This window comes from Danio rerio, chromosome 6 (assembly GCF_049306965.1).
Source record: "Danio rerio strain Tuebingen ecotype United States chromosome 6, GRCz12tu, whole genome shotgun sequence".
Classification (NCBI taxonomy): Eukaryota; Metazoa; Chordata; class Actinopteri; order Cypriniformes; family Danionidae; genus Danio; species Danio rerio.
Window position 1 is genome coordinate 28,315,476 of NC_133181.1, and position 24,444 is coordinate 28,339,919.

The 24,444-nt window shown below is 38.5% G+C and overlaps 1 protein-coding gene and 1 long non-coding RNA gene across 2 annotated transcripts in view; one reads left to right on the plus strand and one right to left on the minus strand.

Moving 5' to 3' along the window:
• The window catches only part of kyat3.2 (kynurenine aminotransferase 3, tandem duplicate 2), an 808,856-nt gene that overhangs the window by 579,511 nt on the left and 204,901 nt on the right, over positions 1-24,444 (plus strand). The gene's annotated exons all lie outside the window — the stretch shown is intronic.
• LOC141386280 (uncharacterized) overlaps positions 8,707-24,444 on the minus strand; it is a 48,449-nt gene continuing 32,711 nt past the window's right edge. Inside the window, exon 3 of the long non-coding RNA XR_012407968.1 lies at positions 8,707-10,173. This is a non-coding gene — a long non-coding RNA (uncharacterized lncRNA). The remainder of the gene's footprint in view (positions 10,174-24,444) is intronic.

Below are 24,444 nucleotides of genomic sequence, written 5' to 3' on the forward strand. Positions count from 1 at the left end.
GAACCGAACCTCCCAATGCGTGGATTTTACAATTAAATCCACTTATAGTGCTGGAGTTCCCCCCGAAGGGGAACCCCATCATTTCTTTGTGCAAATTATATTAAAATTATAAAAAAAAATCCAATATTAGTTTTGGTAAAAACATGCACTCGATTTCCATATTAATTAAAATATAAGTAATGGCACATGTAGGGCCTATGTTTCCTTCACAATTATTATTGAAATAATTACACATTCTATTTTAAAACATAAAATCACTTATAAAAGCTAACATGGATTCTAATATCATTTATAAATTATATAAATAAATAAATAAATAAATAAATAAATAAATAAATAAATAAATAAATAAATAAAAAAAATAAGGCTAGTTATTAAGAGATTAAATTGAATATTTATTAGAAAATGAAAAAAAAACATACTTTAAAAATATTATTATTAATATTAATGATGATGATGATGATGATTATTATTAATATTATTATTACAAATAAAAAAATAATATTATTATTAAGTAGGGATATAGTTTTTTTTTTTTTTTTTTTTGCTTGTTTGATTGTTGGTTTGTTTGTTTGTTTGTTTGTTTGTTTGTTTGTTTGTTTGTTTGTTTGTTTGTTTGAAAAGTCTACTTTTACAATGTGACACATGCAAACCACTGCAGAAATGTTCTAACCAACAGGCCCTTGTCATATACAGTAGGCTACATTTCTTAATAAATATCACATTATAAAACAAAAGCATTAACGTATGCTTTTTTCACAAGCTTTGGAGCAATGACTGTAAAAAATATACAAGCTTTGGAGACGTAACATAAATTCTGCTCGGCTGTGTTCAAAATGACACCAATGTTTTCAAAGTGCACTGCGAAGGGAGCTTAATTGTAAACACTAAAGATCACTAAAACACTAAAGATCACTAAACACTAAAGATCACTAAAATTGAACTCTAAAAATACATTGGAAGCAAATTACACTAAAGAGAGAGATGACTTTAAAGCTTTATATATATATATATATATATATATATATATATATATATATATATATATATATATATATATATATATATATATATATATATATATATAAATTCAAGTTTGAATGATAGAATGTTCTAAATGAACTATGTTTGTAATGACAGAACTTGTGACCATAATTGGTTAACGATGGTTTTCAGAAACGCACCTTAGAACGGTTGTACAGGCAAGGTTATCACAGGGACAGACAGGAGCATGCATATAATTAATGATGTGATGTTGTGAAACAAGGGATCAAAGCATGTATCAAAAAAGATCATTCAAATAAATGTTTTTGATTTTTGATTCAATGGTTTAAACACCCTTGTAGGTTAGTTTAGAGATAAATAGAGATAAGGCATTGATTACATTCATTTCTAGTGTTTCAAAGAACTCAACCGGTCTTCGCACCAACTAAAATACAATATTCATTTATAATAAAAAGCTTTTAAACCATACTAAAGTGTATTAGTGTATTATTTACAGCTATTTTTAAAGAAGGCCACTGCATATTGTAGTATAGTGTGTAACGGAGCATTCGCCTCCTGTGCAGGAATCGCCAGTTCAATCCCTGCTAGGAACGACTGTGTGGGTGTAGCGATTTAAATACAATAAATGTAAATAATTTTGAATACCTTGGATTTTACTACAGTCATCACTGGTGTAATGTAACATATCTTACATGTAAAAAAGCTACAGTAAATGAGTAATTTATTTATATTATTTTTGTTCTATTGCTACATGAATGAGTTGGTCAGTTGTGAACATTTGACATTTTTGCAACACAGTGCTTTCCCATACTTTCACCAACAGAGGTCCTCGTCAGGTTCTACTTTGAAAAACTTTGAGTAATAAACCTTTTTTTAATACAATTGAGTCGAATGTTCACTGGTTCAGAAAGCTTCATTTCACCATCATTACAGATAAACCAGAGAATGGTCAGTATAAAAGGTGAATGGTCAAGGCAGGTAGCAAAACAACATAAACAGTAAAACAACCAAGGGTCCAAAACCATGAATGGTAAGACAAAGACAACACCAGGAAATGCTCACTTACAGTTACCAAGACTTAGCAAATAGTGTGTGGGAATGAGGTGTCTTTATAGTTCTACCAATCAGTTCATCATGAGCTTCCAGTTGTGTGTGTAATCAGGCGGAATCAGGAACTGGTGTGTGAGACATCTGGGAATTCTATTTCATCTAGTGGCTGATGTGTAGGTCTCGAGTGATCTGCACAGGATAAATTACTGGTGTTATGGATGTGGCCGATCAGACACATAATTACTTTGCTTTATTCAACAAATTATACGCAGTTAATCTCTCCTACCCAGAAAAGACTGGATGATCAGTGTGTAATACAATTCCAAAGATATTTAAGACACGAAAGGAATGCTTGCTTAGAATGGACCAAGGTTATTATAGTTAACGAAAACGAATGGAAAAAAAAAACCTTAAACTAAAATGTAAAATAATTGTCTTAACTGAAATAAAAATAAAAAAACAGTTTTTCAAAAAACTAGAACAAACTGAATCTGTATTGTGTACTTACAAAACTAAACTAACTAAAATTATTATATTAAACCTCCTTTGTTTCATCTTTGTAATAGTATTTAATACATAATTTTACTGAATGCCTTTTAGAAGTAAATCTATTTACTCCGCTCTGCAGATGTTTGACCCGTACGGCACCTCAGAGTCTGTAGTCCTGCTGCCATTGGCCAGATAGAGCCGGTTCTTCTCCAGTCATCCTCGCTGTTGCTCCCGTGACAAAAACGTGTGGATATGAAAACAGTATGGTAATAGCATTAAATACGGAGATTTAAAACTATTAACAGTAAACAGACTTTTAACATGTTTTGCCCAATAATATATTTTATCTCTATATCGTGATCGCGAATGAATCTTTTTAACTGGACCTTCTAAGTGAACCGGTTGTTCTAGTTCACCTTATCGAACTGAATCATTTGAAACGATTTGCGTCTTTAGTAAGCACTTATCCACCAACTACTTACTTTTTAACAAGCCTAATACCCCCCTCTAACTGTAAATAATCCAATATATACTCTTATTCAGTTATTATAACAATAATGTTACACTGAGATGAAATTGAGAAGCGGTCAACATAACCGCTAATACTGCGCATGTGTGATTCAGTAAACCAAACACAAACAGTACATGACAACCTGCTGTGACTTAACTAAACTTAGAACAACTGCACCGCGGGTAAACCGAGGGCTTAAATGAGAGGATCTGGTGAAACGTAAGTTTATTTCATAACAGAAAAATGTAATTGAATTTAAATAAGTGAATCATGCTTGGGTTGCAAAACTTTACTGTAAGATATTTTCCAGATCATGGTGATGTTTTAAGTGACTGAAAATTGTTGACTACATAATTTTAATATGGTGAGTCCTAACTCTGCGTTTAACTCTGCGTTAAATAACTTAATAAATTAAGCTCAGGACAACTTTCCTTCGGGTCCAGTGAAGAGATTTGGACCCTGGCAAAAAAAGGTTAATCAGACAGTTCAGATATTCCTTTCTTTCGATTCTTTTCTTTCTTTTTTTTTCTTTTCTTTCATTATTCTGATGCATCTGGATATAGTAGACTTGCTATTTATTTGTTATAATATTTACTGGAGAAAATATTTATATTTACTGTATGTTGTATATATATAATACAATATTATGATTGTTTTCAATAATATTCAGCAAAAAAAGAATAGATAAAATGAAAGCTGTTGGAATGTGAGTTGTGGTAAAGTATGTATAAAATCATCTAGTAAGTTCTGTGTTAAAGCTCATAATGTTGCAACACCAAATAAGTTATTAAAAAAAAAAAAAAAAAAAAAAAATATATATATATATATATATATATATATATATATATATATATATATATATATATATATATATATATATATATACATATAAGGAAAGTTTTTGATTTGAAATTTCTAAGGTAGATCTACTGTTGGACGTTAAAAAAAATATTTATTTTTACGTATTCTTTTTTACAGCACTTCAAGTTAAGTCATTTTAAGAAAAGAAAAACAGTCAAATATTATTATTATAATTATTTTTTTTACATGTTTATCATAATGCGTGCGGTAGAGGGTTAAACTCTTATTTGTCGTCCTTTTCTTTTCTCTACAACCTGTATGAATGTGTGTATGTGTTAGATATTAGTTTCTGTTAGATTAGACAATAAAGTTTATAAAGAAAGGTGCCTGTGCATATTTTTGAATCTAATGTCTTAAACTTTGATCTTGTTTTGCTTAAACATAAATGTTTTTATTTTTTATTTTTTATTTATTTTTTGTTGATAGCAATAGCCGTAGTTGAAGTCAACTGTCCATTTGAACGATCGCTAGACGATTTGTTTGTTCTGATTTAAAGAGCTGATCCTTTTAAAGCCCCCTTCAAAGTAATCTTTAGTTCACTTTAAGCTAATTCACATTGGTTATCATGAAAGTATGTTTATTTGCAGTAAAATACAGTTAATCCAATATGTACAGTATTTATTTATTTATTTATTTTTTTTTTTATTTATGTATTTATGAATGTATTTATTTATTTGTTTATTTATGTATTTATTGTTTGTTTGTTTGTTTGTTTGTTTGTTTGTTTGTTTGTTTGTTTCAACTTTAGCAAAATGTCTTGACCATGTCCACACTCTCTAACTCAACTTTGAGTAAAATATGCACAAACTAATGAAAATTATTTTATAGAGTTTTTAACCCAATGTCCTGGTTTGTCCACATTTGTCCACATTTCAACATTCTTTAGACCATATGCCTCAATGCATTGAGCTGCTGTAACAATTAGCCAATTAGATAGTGTCTTTAATGAGCTTTTAAACAGGTATAACTAATCAAGTGTCAGTGAGTGTGTGTACAGTACATATTCAAGCATGTTTATTCATATGTGATTTAGTCTTGCTGTATATACTGACTTCCATCAGAAAGTGATCTTACATGTTCTAGAGGTCAGTAAATGGCGCAGCAGTGCCACTATCATGATCAGGGTCTCCTTGCGTGTGTTTTCACCCAGGGCTTTAGTGCACATAAAGGGCCAGATGGGCACTTTCATGAATGTGTGAGCGTGGATTACTCTGCCTGCTACATCTGGGTCTCCACATGGCACAGCAGACCACGGCACTGCCACCCTCTTCATGGATGCCTGTATGACAGCCGTGTTCTCCAGCAGGGCACTGGCACAAATGCCAAATGAAAAGGTCACATGTCCCCATCTAAAAGCGCAGGAGCAGTCAGAGCCCTCTGCCATTTATCTAGAGTTAAGCTAACTGTTTCTGAATAAAACAACCAGGCCCTCAACCTCCTGCATGTCCTCACATAGAAGAACAGATATTTTCATGTCATTTTGAAGTGACATGTCAATATTCGAGATCATGGACAGCATAATGCTAATATTAGAAATAACTTTATCTATTGAAAAAAAAAACTATAAGCCCTTCTGGTACATTTGAATTATTATTTTATATAATTTCTTATATTATTATTTTATATTTTATATATATTCTTTTTAATTAGGCAACTCATTGAACAACTATGGTATGTTCTGTAGCCAATCATAACAGCTATAATAAATAATAATAATCTTAATGTGGCTAATGGTCACCTTTAACAATTTTTTTTTGTTGTTGTTGTTGTTCCTGTAGTTTTTTTTTTTTTTTTGGTTTTCTTTAAAAACTACTTATATATATATATATATATATATATATATATATATATATATATATATATATATATATATATATATATATATATATATATATATATATATATATATATATATATAGTATCCAAAACTATTTTACTATTTTAAATTGTATACATTTATTTATTTGTTATATACATCAAATTAAGAGTTCAGGTGCAAAACACTCTAAATGCCGTCTAAAATTTTCTTCAGAAATTCTCCTAAAAAATTCAGTTATTTCACTTTAAAGGCAACAAAAAAGAACGTATTCTTCACTTAAACCGTAAAACAGGTGTTGGAGAAATATCAAATGGTATTTAGAGGTTTTTGCATCTAAACTCTTTATACGTACAGTGCTCAGCATAGTAGACCATATTTTGAAAATGAATATTATTATCCATTTCTCAGTGAATAAGGGTAATGTATACTGGGTAATATAAAATAAAATGTATTTATATACTTAAAATCATGGAAAATCTTGCAAAAGTTTTTGGAAGATTTGGTCTACTAATTTTTGAACCATTATTGTTAGTGATTTAGTTAGATTAGCTCCAGACTTGACTTCAGTACTGACTAATCTAATGTACATGCACAAATATAATATTGTAAAGCATCCTATAGAAAAAAAAAAATTAAATAAAAGATATGTGGGGGGTGTACTGAGCACTGTATAAATATATGCTAAAAACTTTTTTTTTTTTTTCAGAAAAACACTTCAGAAATGGCAAAGTTAAAGTTGTTATTATTCAGATCAATTGTTGAAAAACGCAAAAAAAATTTACATTTTTAATTAACAAATCATATTAATAAGTAAATAAAAAATACAACTGATTAATTAAAAACAAAATCATCTTAATGAAATATCGAAATTTATTGCTGCAAACTGTTAAATAAAAATTAAAAAATACAATATATATATATATATATATATATATATATATATATATATATATATATATATATATATATATATATATATATATATATATATATATATATATATATATATATACATACAATATATAACTTAATTAACCATACATTATCCATTGCTGCATATTGAATTATGTTAACTGAATAAATGATTTAAATTGTTTTTTTTTTTGTTTTTTTTTTAGGCAATCCATTAGAAATGTTTTAGAACATTAAAGTCCTTAAATTATTAGCCAACATGCAATCGGTCTCCGAAAACAATACCCTCATTTCAATACAGCATATCATGTGATTTTGAGCAATCAACCTAATAAGCCCAAACTGCCTGAGGTGAAGTGTGTCCTGCAGCAGACAGTGTAATTTGTTGGACTCATAATGAAATCAAACATGAACAGCTTGTTTGTGCTTGATATGTATTGTGTTTTGGCCAGTCTTTATTATTTTTTTCAGGATGACCTGCATTGTCATTCTCCTCCATTACTGCTGAGATAAACTGGTCAAGTGCTTTTCAATTTCCATGGAGTGCAGACTCTCCTCTTGGAAACGTAACAAAAATGCTCTCACCATTAAACCGCAGGTCAAATATGTAATCAGCTTGGGTCTTGGATGAGCTCAGACATCATAACTAGCTGTTAACCCACCGATGGCAATCTCTCGCACGACATGCACAGAACCGCTTGTTTCCTTTTCTCTTCTTTTCATTATTTTGTCATTTCTAATTTCTACTTAACTCAATCAAATTTGTTATGCAAAAATGTTCTGATTTGCATTTTTTTCTCCTGTATTTTCCATTCAAATATTAAGCCATTTATTATTTGTGGCAAACGTCAACTTCTGTTTTGAAAAGCCTTTCTTTTGACAACAGATTAAAAACATTGCCATTAAAACATCATAAGGGACTCACACTAACAGCTTGGGATTAGTGAACTCAGTGTTCATTTTAGAGCCTATATGCAGTATATACATATTCATATACATTTTATCAGTCCATTTAGGAGTGTAATCACACCCTTACATTTACTTCCCATTCACCTTCCTGTTTCACACTAACATATATCACATTATGAAAGTAATATAGGTTGTGAATAACATTGCTAAGCCAACTTTAACAAGTCAAATGAAAGACTGCTGGAATGAAGATAATGAAGTTCGCTAATGAAACAAATATCTATGCATAAAACATTCATGACAATAATACAAGTAAGTGTTTTTACTAAATTATCAATGATACGAAAAACAGCTTAAAGCAAGATACAGATTTTTGAGATTGCGTGGCACTTTTTATAGTTTTCTTTTTTTTAAAGAAAATCAAACAAAATATTATTTGTGTTCTTTTGAAACACTTTGGCTTTTTCCTCCTCCATTGAGCCACAAATCTTGATTTAAGCAGCACAGTTTTATTTACTGTATTAATCTGTATTCTGAAGGTTTTTACAGTAAGATTTGTTCTTAATTTACTCAACTACGTATATACAACATTTCACTGTACTGAAAAATCTAATTATTATTTTCTTAACCTTTATGTACTGTTGGGGATGTTTTCATCCACAGCTTTTTTTCTGAGTTTCAGCTAGCGGAAGGATTTTTGGTGACAAATTATACGAAATTATATGAAAACATGTACCAAATTATATATGTATATATATATATATATATATATATATATATATATATATATATATATATATATATATATATATATATATATATAATTTGGTACATGTTTTCATATAATTTCGTATAATTTGTATATAAATATATATAATTTGCATATTAAAAAAAAAATAAATAAATAAATAAAAAAAAATATATATATATATATATATATATATATATATATATATATATATATATATATATATATATATATATATATATATATACGTAAGTGTGTGTGTGTGTGTGTGTGTATATATATGTGTGTGTGTGTGTGTGTGTGTGTGTGTGTGTGTATATATGTGTGTGTGTGTGTGTGTGTGTGTGTGTGTGTGTGTGTATATATATATATATATATATATATTTATTTATTTATTTTTATATTAATATTTTCCAAATGTTTGTGCATAAATCTGTTAATCGACATCAGTCATGATTAAAACTATTAAATTGCTTAGAAATGTACATAATTTTAAATCTTTAATGGCTAAATTCATAAATGATATCACTGAATTGGTGAAAAAAAACATAAAATGACATATTTTCACTATTAATAGTAAATGTGGACTGGATTTTTTTTTACCTTTTATCAAAGTCTTGGACATGTAAAATAACATTGCCTTTAATGCATTGTTTTTGATTTATTATTATTTTTGTTTTTCCTAATATACTGGTGGCTGTTTTTACCCCTTTGACTTCCATTATAGCCACATTTTTGATTGCAAATCCATCACAACATATAGTCATGTGTTTTTAATTGTTTGTAGTTTTCCCTGTTGTATGTGTATGCGTGTCTGTGAGTGTGTGAGAGTGACCTTTACGCACTTACCTTGATATGTCTGAGAAAATCAAAACATGCATCTCAGCTTTCAGAACTACACAGAGTAAATAAAAAAGTCTTTGTTTTTGTGTTTTATTTTCTTCACCAAATCAGTGACATCATTTATGAACTTAGCAGTTAATGAGTTGAAATCCTCTAATTTCCTTAAACAATTTAGTATTTTTGAGGTTGATTAACAGATTTAAGCAAACAAAAAAAAAGTTTTATTTCAGGATGTTTTCATACCAAACATAACAAAAATCATATTAAACCTGACCTCATCCAACATTCAGATCTATGTGCTAGAAATAAAAGCATGTTTAATAAACCAATTTATCGTTTTACACACATTTAACACAAACTAACAAATAAACATGCTTCAAAATAAACTTTTTTTTGTCTTGTTTTAGTGCAAATATCTAAACATTTCTAAATCAAGAAGCATATTCTAGACAAGTAAAAAATATAGTTGTTTTTGGGAAAAAAATTTAAAAAAATTAAATGGGTTTTTCTTTGAAGTTAGTTTACTAAACTTTTTCCTCTTCCTATTCACCTGCAGTGTCTCGCTTTAAATATTCAAAGTAGAAAACTCTAGTCATTAAAGACTAATTAGCCCGGTTTATCAGTGATAAACAGATCGGGCAGCCTCGACACAGCCTGCGTGGTCCAGGTGGACAAACACACTGTGTTTAAACCACAGGTGACGTAGCAGGTCGCTTTGAAGCTCCGCTGCAGATTTGGCAGAGGGTCTTTGGTGCCAAATGTCCAGGGCAGTGGGGGATTTTTGATCTGCACTGCACTCTGCTACCTGATGAGGCGGATTAAACAAAAGCCAGATAGCATTTGCATTTGATGTGTAAAACCCTGTGGCTATCTCAGGCAAATGACCCGCCGCTTGGCTTGACAGCAAAAAAAAAAAAAAAAAAAGCCTCCTCGCAGCACTAAAATAAAGTGAGTGATTTTCTAAAGAGCATCCCATCATTCTGTTTGACATGTTTGAAGATCCTCTCAGACAAGCTCCCCAGATCTCTGAAAAACAAAGTCAGAAGGATGAAAGATCCGCTAAGGTATCTGTAAAACCCACACAATGGTTTATAGTTAAATAAAGAAAGCCCTGTTTATGCCCTCTGTTTACAATGTCATTTCACACCAAAAAGGTTTGGATAATTGGCTTCTACGGGATGCGGAATGAAAGAGTCTTTTTGACATGACAAATGAACACGACTTCTGAATGCATTCCTTATGGGGAAGAATCAGAGATAATTGTCTCGCGCTTTTAACTCAAGGGAATATTTCTCAGTATAGATTTATTTCTAAAAGTCGATTTTTGTAACACTTTAAAGTTTTGAATAATCAAATCCATGTTGTGTTGTTTTTGCCAAGAAACAAAAAGAAACAGAAAATATTTTCCCTGATTTACAGAATTTCTTCTATATATAGCTCTTGTTAGATTTGCAGCGGTGGATGGGAAACAAACATAAACATATTCTAACAAAAAAATAAATAAATAAACAACACAATATTTACAAAAATTAAGTAGCTGTGTGAAATGTTTGAAACCTACTGTGACGTCTGCAATTATATAAAATAAATAAATGCAACATATATGATAACATACAGCTCCCAGTTTCTGATATGTTACCAATTACAAAAAAATAAAACTACACACAGCATACATTTAGTCCTAAATTAAGTTTGTTCAGTTAAACAGATTTGGAAACATTCATTAATTTTCTTTTCAGCCTAGTCCCTTTAATCATGGGTTGCCACAGCAGAATGAACCACTAACTTATCCAGAATATGTTTTACACAGCGGATGCCCTTACAGCTGCAATCCATCACTGGGAAATAACCACATACTCATTCACACACATACACTCCAGACAACTTAGCTTGGACAATTCACCTATAGCACGTGTTTGGACTGTGGGGGAAACTGCAGTACCCGTAGGAAACCATTGCCAACATGGGGAGAACATGCAATCTCACAGAAATACCAAGTGACCCAGCCGAGGCTTGAACCAGCGATTTTCTGGCTGTGATGCGACAGCACTACCTACTGTTCCACCGCGTCTCCCTTTTAATCAGTTCACTATATTTTTAACAAAGAGTTGTAAGTATTATAATGTGTACAACATATAACACAATGTATGAAAGTAAGATTTAAAAACTCTATAGCATTGTAATATAATTGCGTGTGTGTGTAGGCCTACAGCAGGGGTATCCAAACCCGGCTCTGGAGGGCCAGTGTCCTGCACAGTTCAGTTCCAACTTCCTTAAACACACGTGTCTGGAAGTTTCTAATAAGCTTGATTAGCAGGTTCAGGTGTGTTTAATCAGGGTTGGAACTAAAATATGCAGAACACTGGCCCTTCAGGACCGAGTTATGACATCCCTGGTCTAAAGCATTACACAGATCCATCTATATGTTTTTATCTGTTGTTGAACTGTGTTTGATTGCGTATGTATGTGTAATAGTCATGGTATCCTTCTCAGTGACAATTCTAAATGGTCATTTATAATCTGCAGCTAATTGTGGTTGTTAATTCACACATTAGTGCTTAACCAACCTTCTGTCTCGCTACAATCCAACTCGCTCTTTAAGATCTCAAAACTCAGGGCTTCTGGTAGTACCTAGAATAGCAAAATCGAGTAAAGGAGGTTGAGCCTTCTCTTTCATGGCTCCTACACTCTGGAATAGCCTTCCTGATATCGTCCGAGGCTCAGACACACTCTCCCAGTTCAAAACTAGATTAAAGACCTATCTGATTAGTAAAGCATACACTCAATGCATCACCTAGTGGGTTCCACACAGGCTTCTGCATCTTGCTTATATACACTATGAACAGCAGCTATGCTAATTATTCTCTTTATTCTCTATTTTCACCTGGGGATACTCATCCCAAGATAATCCCTTAGATTATGCAGAGTCACTGATTGTATCCAAGACCAGCGACGAGATGATCCCAAGGCTTCCATATCCGGGACCAGGCCATATCCTGAGCTGCTGCTGCGCTGATGGTCATGGGGAGTGGAGAACATGAGTCTGATTCCAGCGACGCTCCAGGGACAGACGAGTCTTCGCTGAGGCCATCTTCCAGCCTCCACCACGGTGACTGAAGCTCTGCACAAGACTTTTGGTCAGTGGAGAAATTAAAATGGTCGTGCCCAACTGAGTGTGGTTCTCTCAAGGTTTTTTTTCTTAACTCCTATCAGGTGCAGTTTTTTTTTTTTCCCTCTCCGCTGTCGCCACTGGCTCACATGGTTCAGGATTGGTAGAGCTACGCATCGAGGAATTTGCTCTTCAGTGTTTGAACTCTCAGTAGTGATTTTAAATCACACTGAACTGAGCTAAACTGAACTGAACTGAACTTAAACACTAAAAACTGAACTACACTGTTCCAGTTACTATGACCATTTATGTGAAGCTGCTTTGACACAATCTACATTGTAAAAGCGCTATACAAATAAAGCTGAATTGAACTGAATTGAATGCTGTTCTATGCGCACACCATTTGGTGATTTATAGAAATGACAACATTTTACAACCAATGTTACTCCCAAAACATGCAGATAGTACATAATACATGCTCAGTCATGTGCAAGAATAATCAAAACAACAATGGTGAACTAAAGAACTGTTTTCACCTTATTTTTTTCATGTAAGAGCAGGCACAGCCATTAAAACCAAATTGTCTTGAGACTTCCATATTCATTGGATTTTAGTTATAAACATGGTTATGTTGCTTAATGTTGCAGACTGGCGTTTCCTTATTATTTTATTTTTATATTTACAGTAAGTGTAGAGCATGTAGTATGACCAATAATGTCGTTTGTTATTCCTAGTCATTTCCTCCATAGAAGATGAATTGGAAGTCCTAAAACAATGTTTATTTTCCCATTGCCAATTAAATGCATATGCACATACTCAAATTGTATCCTTACAAGCTAACATCCCCAACTTCTGGCCTGGCATTCATTAATACAGCTAGCTAGCTAGATAAATCAATCAATATTGGAGGAAGTAACATTCTGTGTGTCTTAAAAAGTTAAAAAAGGATGACTCTGATAACTGGACTCGCCATTCGAAACTATTATTGTAAAAGTGTTAAATGTGTGTAATTATCTCTGTTAATGTGTGCATGTTTGAAAGGCTGGAAAATCATCATTATTGACCTTTTACTGTGACGTGTGTGGCATATTGTTGCGTGATATATGCAAATGAAAGGCAACGTGATATTTCCAGCAGTCTGTTCTCAGCCCTCTGTCCAGTGTGAGTAAATTAAACAAATTACCCAAGGCCTGTTTGAAGAGAGAAGCATATGAGCTTGTGTGGCAATGCTATTACTACAATGATAGCATGTCTGCGCTGCCCAGAGTTAAAAGAATTACAGATTGTATCTAGGCACTATGAGACATGTGGACAGTTTAGTGTGTTGGATTGAACCGCTGTAAAATGAAACCATGTACTTTATAGATAATGTTAGATTGGCTTAAAGTAACACAGAATTGTGTTCTGACATGTTTTAGATCTTGTATTTAGAAGTAAAGCTGGAGCTACACATATGCCCATTTCCACTGAGTGGTACAGTATGGTACGATATGGATCGGTATGGGTCACCTTTATCAGACTTGCGTTTCCACTGCCAAATGGGTACCAATGGTGTAACAACAGAAAGATTCAGTAAACGTCACTCTTGCTCGAGGAAATGTCAAAGTATGGGTCATTTGAGAAGCACTTCTCATAAAACAGATGCTTTATTCACATAAATACTCATGTATAAATGTTCATTACTAATCTTTCTATGACCATGATTTGATTATAACTGCCGATCAAGGATCTGCATGTGTGAAATGTTTGAAACCTACTGTGACGTCTGCAATTATATAAAATAAATAAATGCAACATATATGATAACATACAGCTCCCAGTTTCTGATATGTTACCAATTACAAAAAAATAAAACTACACACAGCATACATTTAGTCCTAATTTGGGTTCAAAAACAGCATACAGTACAACATACAGGGGCGGGTTTAGTGATTTAGGAGCCATTCCAGCCTTAGAGCCCTACAGTCTTAAAATGCAACCTATGTACTTTTAAACAAACATTTAAAACATTAAACATTTTTCTCTTATATCTCCTTTTCAAGGTTTTATCTTAATGCAATGTCCACATTTTAAATGATTCGTTTTCTTAAAATGAATTTACAACTAAAAATAATTAATAGAAAATAATCTTATTTTAAAACTAAATCTTTATTTGATTTGACTGCTGAACTGCTCCATGATTGGGGGTGTAAGACAAATTTCTGTTGATGTAAAAATTTAATTAACATTGTATTTGATAGAAAACCAGTTCATAATAGTCCAAAAGGTGATGATACTAATTGAACATGGCGATTTTGCATGTTTTAAGTTGCTGAAAGAATCATTTGCTCCTTTGTTTTTCAAGCTTCTCCTTTGCTTATTCACATGTCACTCTCGCGTTTGAACGTTTCTGAAAGGACCAAGTGTCAGAAGCACTTCAATAATCATGTGCATGTTATAATCATCAGCTCAAAGTTTGTTATTTCAAATATAGACGCAAACGAGACACCGCTTTCGCATTAGACAGCCTGGAGCACAGGGTAGCTTCTGCTTTTCTTCTTGGCTTTGTGGCTGTTTATCAAAATGATATTTGAGCTCAGGTCAAACATGGATTGTTATTATTTGTATATATTATTACAGTGTAATGTCTCTGCTGTGAATTTAAAAATGGCGCTTCCTTTGATTTTTATTCTCCTGGCTTGCGCACAAGCTAGTGACATATCTCAGTAAACCAATAGTGTTTTACTGCTCGAGTTGCTCCTGCTTTTGGTACCCTTTTGTTATGCTAGGTACCCTTTCAAAAGCATACCTAAAAAGTGGTCCGATTCAATTCACTTTTAGGTAACTTTTGACAGTATGAACAACCATAAAAGTGTACCTTACCATTCCACTCATGAAATGGGTCAATACTGCATCAAGGCAGAGCAGGGGTGAAAAGTGTTGCACCTAGAGGACAATAAACTGTTGATTTTAGCTTCAATCTTTCCCAACACATTTGCCTGGAAGTGACTAGAAATCCAATAAACCCTGATTAGCTGCTCCATATGTGTTTAAATTAGAGTGAGGTTAAACTTCATATGATATTTTTTCTATTGTTGTTGTTATTATTGCAAAAGATTGTCATTTTGAAATTCATAATTTAATTTAGTTCATTGATTGATTCATTGATTGATTCATTCATTTTCTTCTGACTTAGTCCTTGATAATCAGGGGTCCCCAAAGCAGACTGAATCACAACTTCACTTTGTTTAAGTTTGTTTTGTTTCATCACATTTAGGCTGTCATAAAAATATGATGACATTGAAAACATACATTGAGGCTTTAGAGGATAACATTCTCATAAGACAAACAGCAGATATTTAATTTAAGACCACTTCGAAGAAACAAACACAAACCAAAAAAAAAAAAAAAGTAGTTAAAGGGTTAGTTCACCCAAAAACGAAAATTTCCACACGAAATGAAATTAAGAGGGTTTTCCGGAATAAGTAACAAAACGGGAGGGTGGCCGGAGACTGGTCTGAAATACGGGAGACTTCTCTGGAAAAACGGGAGTGTTTGCAGGTATGACAATAATACATGTTTCTAGCACCGCAGCATCTTGTTGTCACATTTCATTTTCATTGTTTGCTTATTTTATTCAACAAAATTAGCATAAGCCTAGTATTCAGTGTGAGTTGGTGCTGTAAGTGATTGCATTTTCATCAATACTTCTTTAGCACAAAAGTCTGTAACATACAAAACCGCAAATAAACTAACTCACCTATGAAATGTCGTTGTGCTTTGTTTTCTTTTTTTGCTTGTTATTACACTCATACACAGCGCTATGGTCCAGCATCCTCAGATTGACTTTAGTCTTGATTTGTGAGAACCACTTGTGAAAACTTTTAATCACCAAATGGATTCTAATTAAATATCAATTGATATAGATAGATTTTTATGCTTTTATTGATTTGTTTTTAAAAATGTATATTGCACTGATGACTAAAGATTATATTATACAATACTATTATAACTTTTTTTTCACCAAAATAGCCAGAAGGCTGCACCATCAAAATTTAAAACATTATTGCAGGACTCTCGTGCACCATACAAGTGATTTCCAGTTGAACTCAACAATGTGGTTTTATTGTAATGCAAATAGATGCACCACTGCGATTTTTGAACAGTAGTAAAATGAAGTGCGGTTTGCCCAGATACCATCAGGAGATCCTCAGTAACAGGGGCTGATGTCCGTAGAGGTCATTTAAAGCAATATGACACTGAGGCCTGACGTTGCAGAAAGACCGTGCAGCCTGTCCCCTTGGTTTTGTCTCCCGGTTTGATAAAAACAGATGAAGCTCGGAGGGCATCCATGTCACTGAATCATCGCAGACACACAAAAAAATACTCCTCAACTCAGCGCATTTTTATATAGTTGTATCCATATATATATATATATATATATATAAAAAACGTGATGGATTACAATTTAATCGAGTGAGTTTTTCTCTGTATATTTGCGCATTAAATATTAGCGAGTCACCTCTCGGGTGTTGTGGGTTAAGCAGTGAAGAGAACTTTGTCTTTCACCTGTAATCTGATGCAGAGCTGAGGTTTGCTGCAGCCTCTGCTGGTGATTTATGATTGAGGACACGTTAATAAAAGTATCAAAACAATCAGAGCTCTGCTGGGGGAAGATACGGCTGTGTTACGTACATCATGCAGGACAGGCCTGGATGGGGAATCGCTATGTGCTGGTAATGTGATGCTGCTTTCTCCCATTTTAAATCCGTGTGTGTGTGTGTGTGTGTGTGTGTGTGTGTGTGTGTGTGTGTGTGTGTGTGTGTGTGTGTTTGTGTGTTTCCTTCTCCTTTCGTTTACCCTCCATGAAAGGTGAGGTCTTGTCTTTTACTAATCAAAACATGCCAACGTCCAGAGCTGGTCTACATCATATAAATTAAGCTTTACATGCATTGCACTGTATAGGGGAATTTACAGGTAAATCCAATGACTAGGTATGATGAACTAAGGCAAGCAGTCAGTTATATGATTCATAAAAAATATAATAATAATAATAATAATAATAATAATAATAATAATAATAATATTAGTAATAATAATAATAAGAAGAAGAATGTACTGAAGAAAACAGTTTGCAGTTTTATCTAAAGAAGCCTTCAACATTTTTTATGGAGTTTGTGCACAATAAAATATTGTTTAGACCAAACAAAAAACAAATAACGCAACAGTTTGCATCAATATATTCATTTTATCCAAGTTATGACAACATCTAAGAAAACGAAGTTCAGACAAAGTTTATTATGTTAGCCAAATTACCTTTTCCTCTTCAATTCAACATTTTTACATAGCATAAACTCTATTTTTTTTAAGTTGAGTACTCAAAAAATTAAGTTGTTTCAATTTTTTTATGAAAATTTAAATTAAATCCGGTCTTATGTATTTAACTACCATAATTATACATTCAAGTTTTCAAGCTTAGAACCTCAAATAAATTAAGTAGCTGAAAGAAATACATTCAACAACAACATTTTTATTTTCCAGTCATTTTTTTTTTATTTTAAACTGATTTTTTTCTTATTATATAAATCTACTTTGTCTGATTATTCATGCAAACGTTCGAGGTTACAGAAGTAACCCTTCGTTCCCCGAGGAGGGGAACGGAAGTGCCATGAATGGGAGGATTCGGATCAGAAGCCGCTTGTCTGGAGAGTATTGAACGGGCCAATGAATGAAATTAATTGGCAGCGTAAGCTTGCGCAGGTGTGCGGCATCTGCAATTATCTCAGCATATAAGCACACCTGAAGCCAGCAGACGCCATCCTTTTAAGCTGAAGAGACTTTCAAACAGCTAAGGGACAGTCATTATGGCGACGGAGTATGGCACTTCCGTTCCCCTCCTCGGGGAACGAAGGGTTACTTCTGTAACCTCGAACGTTCCCCTTCGGTTGGGGAACTTCAGTGCCATGAATGGGAGAAGTATGGAAAGCGCCATAATGACTGCACCTTACCAACACCCCCGATGAGGAGATAGTCAAGCAAGCGTGACGCACCCACATCATGGGGGGCGCGGTCCTCCAACGTGTCCCTGGCCCTAATTTATCCTACTTCAACAGAAGTTTTACGGATTTAGATATATTTTTTGGGAAGTCGTGAGCATCTAGATAATTCTAGGAAATACGACAGTACGTTGGGAAGCGTGCAATCCCGATAGGGAGGACGCTGCGGAGGCCATCCGTTACCCAAGGGGGGGATAGATGGCAGAATTTACATATGGACTAGCCCTAAAAAGGGGGAGTACGCATAGCAAAAGAGTGGTTAGCGGAGAGGGAAGACACGGGTCCGCCCAGGGGGGGGACTTAACCGTGGCGGAATAAGCATATGGGATCGCCTAGTGGGGATCACGCATAGCAGGCACCTATACCCAAAACGCGGGCTGACCAGCGGGCAGACCTACAACGTAGTGGGCCAGCAAGTGACTCCTCCGCTGAGTCAGTGCTGGGGGCCATGGAGGAATCTGCAGGGCTCACCTGACGGGGAACTTTACTGACAGATAAAAAGGCGCACGTACCTCCGTGTTAAGGAGAATGGCGCAGCAAGCGTGTTTCAACACCCTACCGAGTTGTCTCCTCAATCACCAAAGGGTTACCTAATACCCTTGAGGAAACCGGCTCCACTCGCAGATTGTAAAACCTTGCAAATGTGTTGGGTGTCGCCCAGCCCGCAGCTCTACAGATGTCTGTTAGAGAGGCGCCGCGTGCACGCGCCCAAGAGGATGCAACGCTCAGAGTGGAGTGTGCACGTACTCCCGGGGGACACGGCTGACCTCGACTCGAATAAGCGAGTGAAATGGCATCCACAATCAGTGGGATAATCTTTGTTTCGATACGGCACTTCCCTGCTGCCGACCGCCATAACAGACAAAGAGCTGCTCAGATGATCTAAAATTCTGAGTACGGTCCACATATATGCGCAGAGCGCGAACTGGACAAAGTAAAGAAAGGGCTGGGTCTGCCTCCTCCGGGGGCAGCGCTTGCAGGTTCACTACCTGATCTCTAAAGGGGGTGGTAGGAACCTTGGGCACATAACCGGGGCGGGGTCTCAGGATGACGTGAGAGTAATCCGGCCTGAATTCCAGGCACGAGTCACTGACCGAAAATGCCTCCAGGTCCCCGACCCTCTTGATGGAGGCCAACGCAACCAGCAGAGCTGTCTTCAGGGACAGAAATCTTAGAGATACTGATTCGAGTGGCTCAAAGGGATCGGATCGCAGACTCGTGAGAACGAGGGCCAGCTACCGCGCTATGATAAGCGGAGAGTGCGGCCACGTAAACCTTGAGAGTGGAGGGCGACAGCCTGCTGTCCAACTTCTCTTGAAGGAAAGAGAGCACAACACTAATCTGGCAATTTCGGGGGTCTTCTCTGCGAGAGACGCACCATTCAGTGAATAGACTCCACTTCAGGGCGTAGGCGCGCCTCGTGGAGGGGGCTCTAGCCTGAGTGATGGTATTAACCACCGCAGTCGGTAGGTTACCTAAGTCTTCCTCGCGTCTAGGGACCACACGTGGAGGTTCCAAAGATCGGGGCGAGGGTGCCAGATGGTGCCCTGTCCCTGAGAGAGTAGGTCCTCTCTCAAAGGGATCCGCCAGGGGAGGGCCGTCGCGAGGAGTGAGAGCTCTGATATCCAGGTCCGGTTGGGCCAAAGGGGCGCAACTAGCAGAACCTGTTCCTCGTCCTCCCTGACCTTGCACAGAAACTGCGCGAGCAGGCTCACTGGGGGAAACGCATACTTGCGCATGCCCCGAGGCCAGCTGTGGGCCAGTGCATCCGTGCCGAGAGAGCCCTCGGTCAGGGAAAAAAAAAAACAACTGGCAGTGAGCGTTCTCGGGGGAAGCAAACAGATCGATCTGGGCCTCCCCGAATCGCGCCCATATCAGCTGAACAGACTCGGGGTGGAGTCTCCATTCTCCAGGGCGTAACAGCTGTCGTGAGAGCGCATCGGCTGCACGATTGAGCGTGCCTGGGACGTGAATGGCGCGCAGCGATTTCAGCCGCGGGTGACTCTAGAGGAGCAGACGGCGGGCGAGCTGAGACATGCGGCGAGAGCGCATACCCCCCATGCGGTTGATATACGCCGCCGCCGCCATACTGTCCGTCCTGACCAGCACGTGTTGCCGCTCCAGCACCGGTAAAAAGCTGTGGAGAGCGAGGAACACTGCCAACAGCTCTAGGCGATTGATATGCCAATGCAGCTGGGCACCCTTCCAGAGGCCCGCAGCCGCATGCCCGCGACACACGGCCCCCCAACCCGTGTTGGAAGCGTCTGTTGAAACAACAACATGGCTGGACGCCTGTCCTAGAGGCACACCGGCCTGTAGGAACGAGGGGTCGTTCCAAGGGCTGAGGGCGCGGCGACACAGCGCAGTAACCGAGACACGGTGTGTGCCCGCGTGCCATGCGCGTCTGGGGACCCGATCGTGAAGCCAGTGAGATGCCGAAGCACCTTGTCCCTGTGCATAATCAATTGCTCCCGCGAGTGGGCTAAATCAGCCAGTCGTCGAGATAATTGAGTATGCGAATGCCCGCGAGCCGAAGGGGCGCTAGGGCACCCTCCGCGAGTTTGGTGAAGACCCGCGGAGACAGAGAGAGCCCGAAGGGGAGGACCTTGTACTGCCACGCTCGACCCTCGAACGCAAACCGCAGAAATTGGCGGTGGCGTGGAAGAATGGAGACATGGAAATACGCGTCCTTCAGGTCTATGGCTGCAAACCAATCCTGAGGACGAACGCATTGGAGAATGCGCCTCTGCGTGAGTATTCTGAACGGCAGCCTGTGCAGACAGCGGTTCAAAACGCGCAGATCTAGGATTGGCCGTGACCCACCGCTCTTTTTGGGTACGATGAAGTATGGGCTGTAAAACCCACTCTCCATCTCGGCTGGAGGAACCGGCTCGATTGCACCCTTCGCCAGGAGGGCAGCAATCTCCTCTCGCAAGACAGGGGCGGACAGGGGGTTGACCCTGGAGAGATACACGCCCGTAAACTTGGGGGGCCGTTTCGCGAACTGAATCGCGTAACCGAGTCTGATTGTGCGTATGAGCCACCGCGAGGGGCTGGCCCACGCTAACCAGGCAGGCAGAGCCCTCGCTAATGGAGTCATCGCTACAATCGCTGACGTACCAGCGGTGGGGCAGCGCGGAGTGGGTGTGCTGATCCGGGAAGCACGAGGGTCCCGCGGAAGAGCTGGAGGAGAGCGATTCGTTCTGGCTCCGCACCCTGACTCCGGAGAGGGGGCTGGAGGGCTGACGGAAGGGAGACCGTCCCCCCAGCGCTCGTGAGCCACTGGCGAAGCACGTAGAGTCTGCGAGCCGGAAGGCAGCGCGTCCCGGACTGGCAGAACTCGTGCAGTCACATCCGGGGAAGGGAAAAAGTGCTCTTTTACTGATGTTTTGGTGGCACTGAAAAGTACCGTTGTTATCGGGGCCCCGCCCTCCAGCGGGGAAAGAGCAAGTTTCCTCTTCTCCGGATGGCCTGTCTCAGGGACGCTTCGCGGTCCGTTTACCGGACTTAACGGCGCCCTGGGCAGGAGGGGCTGCCTGCTTTCGAGGTGTACGCCGCGCCCGCTTGGCCGGAGGCGGGGGCGGGGCAGCACTCGTTGGCGGGCGCCCTCGGCGAGGAACAGCGGAGGTGGATGGCTCGGCGGGCGGAGCGGGCTTACGGCCACGCCGATAGATGACATTGCCCATCGCATCCGACTGCTCTTTCACCGCCTTGAATTCCTGGGTGAATTCACCGACGGTGTCGCCGAACAGGCCAGCCTGGGATATGGGCGAGTCAAGAAAGCGAACTTTGTCAACATCGCGCATATCGGCCAGGTTTAGCCAGAGGTGGCGTTCCTGAACCACAAGTGTGGACATCGTCCTCCCCAGCGCACACGCGGCGGACTTAGTAGTCCGAAGAGCATAGTCGGTCGCGGTGCGCAGCTCATGTAATAAGCTTGGGTTGGACCCGCCCTCGTGCAGCTCGGCCAGCGCCTGCGCTTGGTAGCGCTGGTAGGTGGCCATCGCGTGCAAAGCAGAAGCAGCCTGGCCCGCAGCCTTATAAGCTCTGGCTCCGAGGGAGGCAGACAACCTACAGGCTTTGGACGGGAGGCGGGGCAAACCCCGCCACGTAGAGGCGCCGCGCGGACAAAGATTGACCGCGATAGCGCGCTCCACTGACGGGATCGCCTCATACCCCCTGGCAGCTCCGCCGTCAAGGGCGGTGAGGGCGGAGGCACACGCAGCACAGGCAGAGAAAGGTGCCCTCCAAGACTGCGTGAGCCTACTGTGCACTTCCGGGAAGAAGGGGACGAGAGGCTTCGAAGGCTTCGCCTTCTGGTCCTCTACGTAGCACCCATCTAGTCGGTCCGGCCGCGGAGCTGGGGGATAAACCATCTCCAACCCCACGGCCGAAGCAGCCCGGGAAAGCACGGCTAACATGTCCGCTTCAGGATCCGATTTGACAGCGCTCACCTGCCCGGAGGGGGCGAGCGGGTCCGGATCTTCGTCGGACAGTGAAAGCCCACCCTCCGATGCCGCGGAGGACATCTGATCTCCGGTGTCAGCGAGTGTGAGAGCTACCATCTGGTTAGACGGATCACTCCCACTACCCGAAGCTTGGATGGAGCGCCGTGAGGAGCGAGAGGTTATCTCCCGCTGAAACCCTCAGATCTGCCCGAGCGCCCGCTGCTTTTTTAGAACAGGAGGCAACTGGGGTGGCTCGCTCTCTTGCGAAAGTTAGCCGCGATCTTAGCTGTGCAATGGTCATGGCATCGCAATGACGACATGAACCGCCCGCGAGCACCGCATTAACATGCTGGACCCCCAAACATGCAATGCAGTGATCGTGTCCATCATCCGGAGCCAGGAAACCCCCGCATCCAGAAACGCACAGTCGGAGCGCCATCCTGAAAAGGACGTGCTGCACGACTGTGTTGCTCTTTTAGGAAAGTTTGCAACAATACGCACCGCTCTGGAGGACCGGACCCAAAGAACCGCAGGCAAGGGAGAAACCCAGCTCGACCGTCTGCCACCGCGAAGACCCACTCTGGACCGGGAGACACACTCGTTCGCTCTGAAGTGCTGATCAGCAAGAGGAACCCTCATCGACTCACTCAGAAAGGATCTGAAGCGAAAAGGATGGCGTCTGCTGGCTTCAGGTGTGCTTATATGCTGAGATAATTGCAGATGCCGCACACCTGCGCAAGCTCTCCAGACAAGCGGCTTCTGATCCGAATCCTCCCACTCATGGCACTGAAGTTCCCCAACCGAAGGGGAACACTGCTTTGTGGAAACCAGTTTGTAAAAAATGGTTTTCTGCCGTTTATTATTCCTAGTCATTTCTCCCATAGACAGCTGAATTGGAAGTTCAGCAACAATCGCAAAAACAAGCGCATTTTATTAAAAATAAGGTTAATGAACAGTATGAAAAATAACAAAAGAACATCAGTGTGTGGATATAAAAATGCAAAACAACATAGAATGCAACACAAAGAGCAAAATCTAATCTGAAATAAGTAGAGATTTCAGAAAAATAATGTTCTTGAGATGCATTACTTTTGCACTGGGCTTCAGTCCCTCAAGTTCAAGAAACTTTGTAAGTATATTTAAGTTCTTTGAGGTAGCTCAGATTCAGAACATATATTATGCCCATCAGCAGAGCACCTAACATTGAAATATCTATTCCATTTAGGATTCTCATATGGTCAACCATGATGGTTGCCATCTCGTGGTTCAATTCTAAAGTAGGCTGATCACCCACCAATGGTGGCAATTGGCATCACTTGCATTTCAAGGTCCTCCTTCAATTCTTTTGTATTGTTGTAAAGCAAGCAAAATACTTTTTGTGTCAAAAACACTGCTAACATCAACTGTATTTACGAGGAGTAGCCAACAATCTAGTGGAATAGAGAACATTTATTTGGAAATGAAATAAAACTCAGATATATCACCTTAAAATGTCCTTTGTGCAAAACAGTCTGCCTTAAACTTGTTCGACTTCTTGTTCGTTCAGTAAGGAAGAAGCTTTGAAATCCAGATCTTCATTTCTGTAGAAAAACTGACTTATCACCCAATTTCTTTGGGTTGCTACAAGATAAATACTGTTTCAAACTAATTGACAGACATATTTACCGTTTAAATTAGCTGCATATTTTTTGTTGATGTAATTATC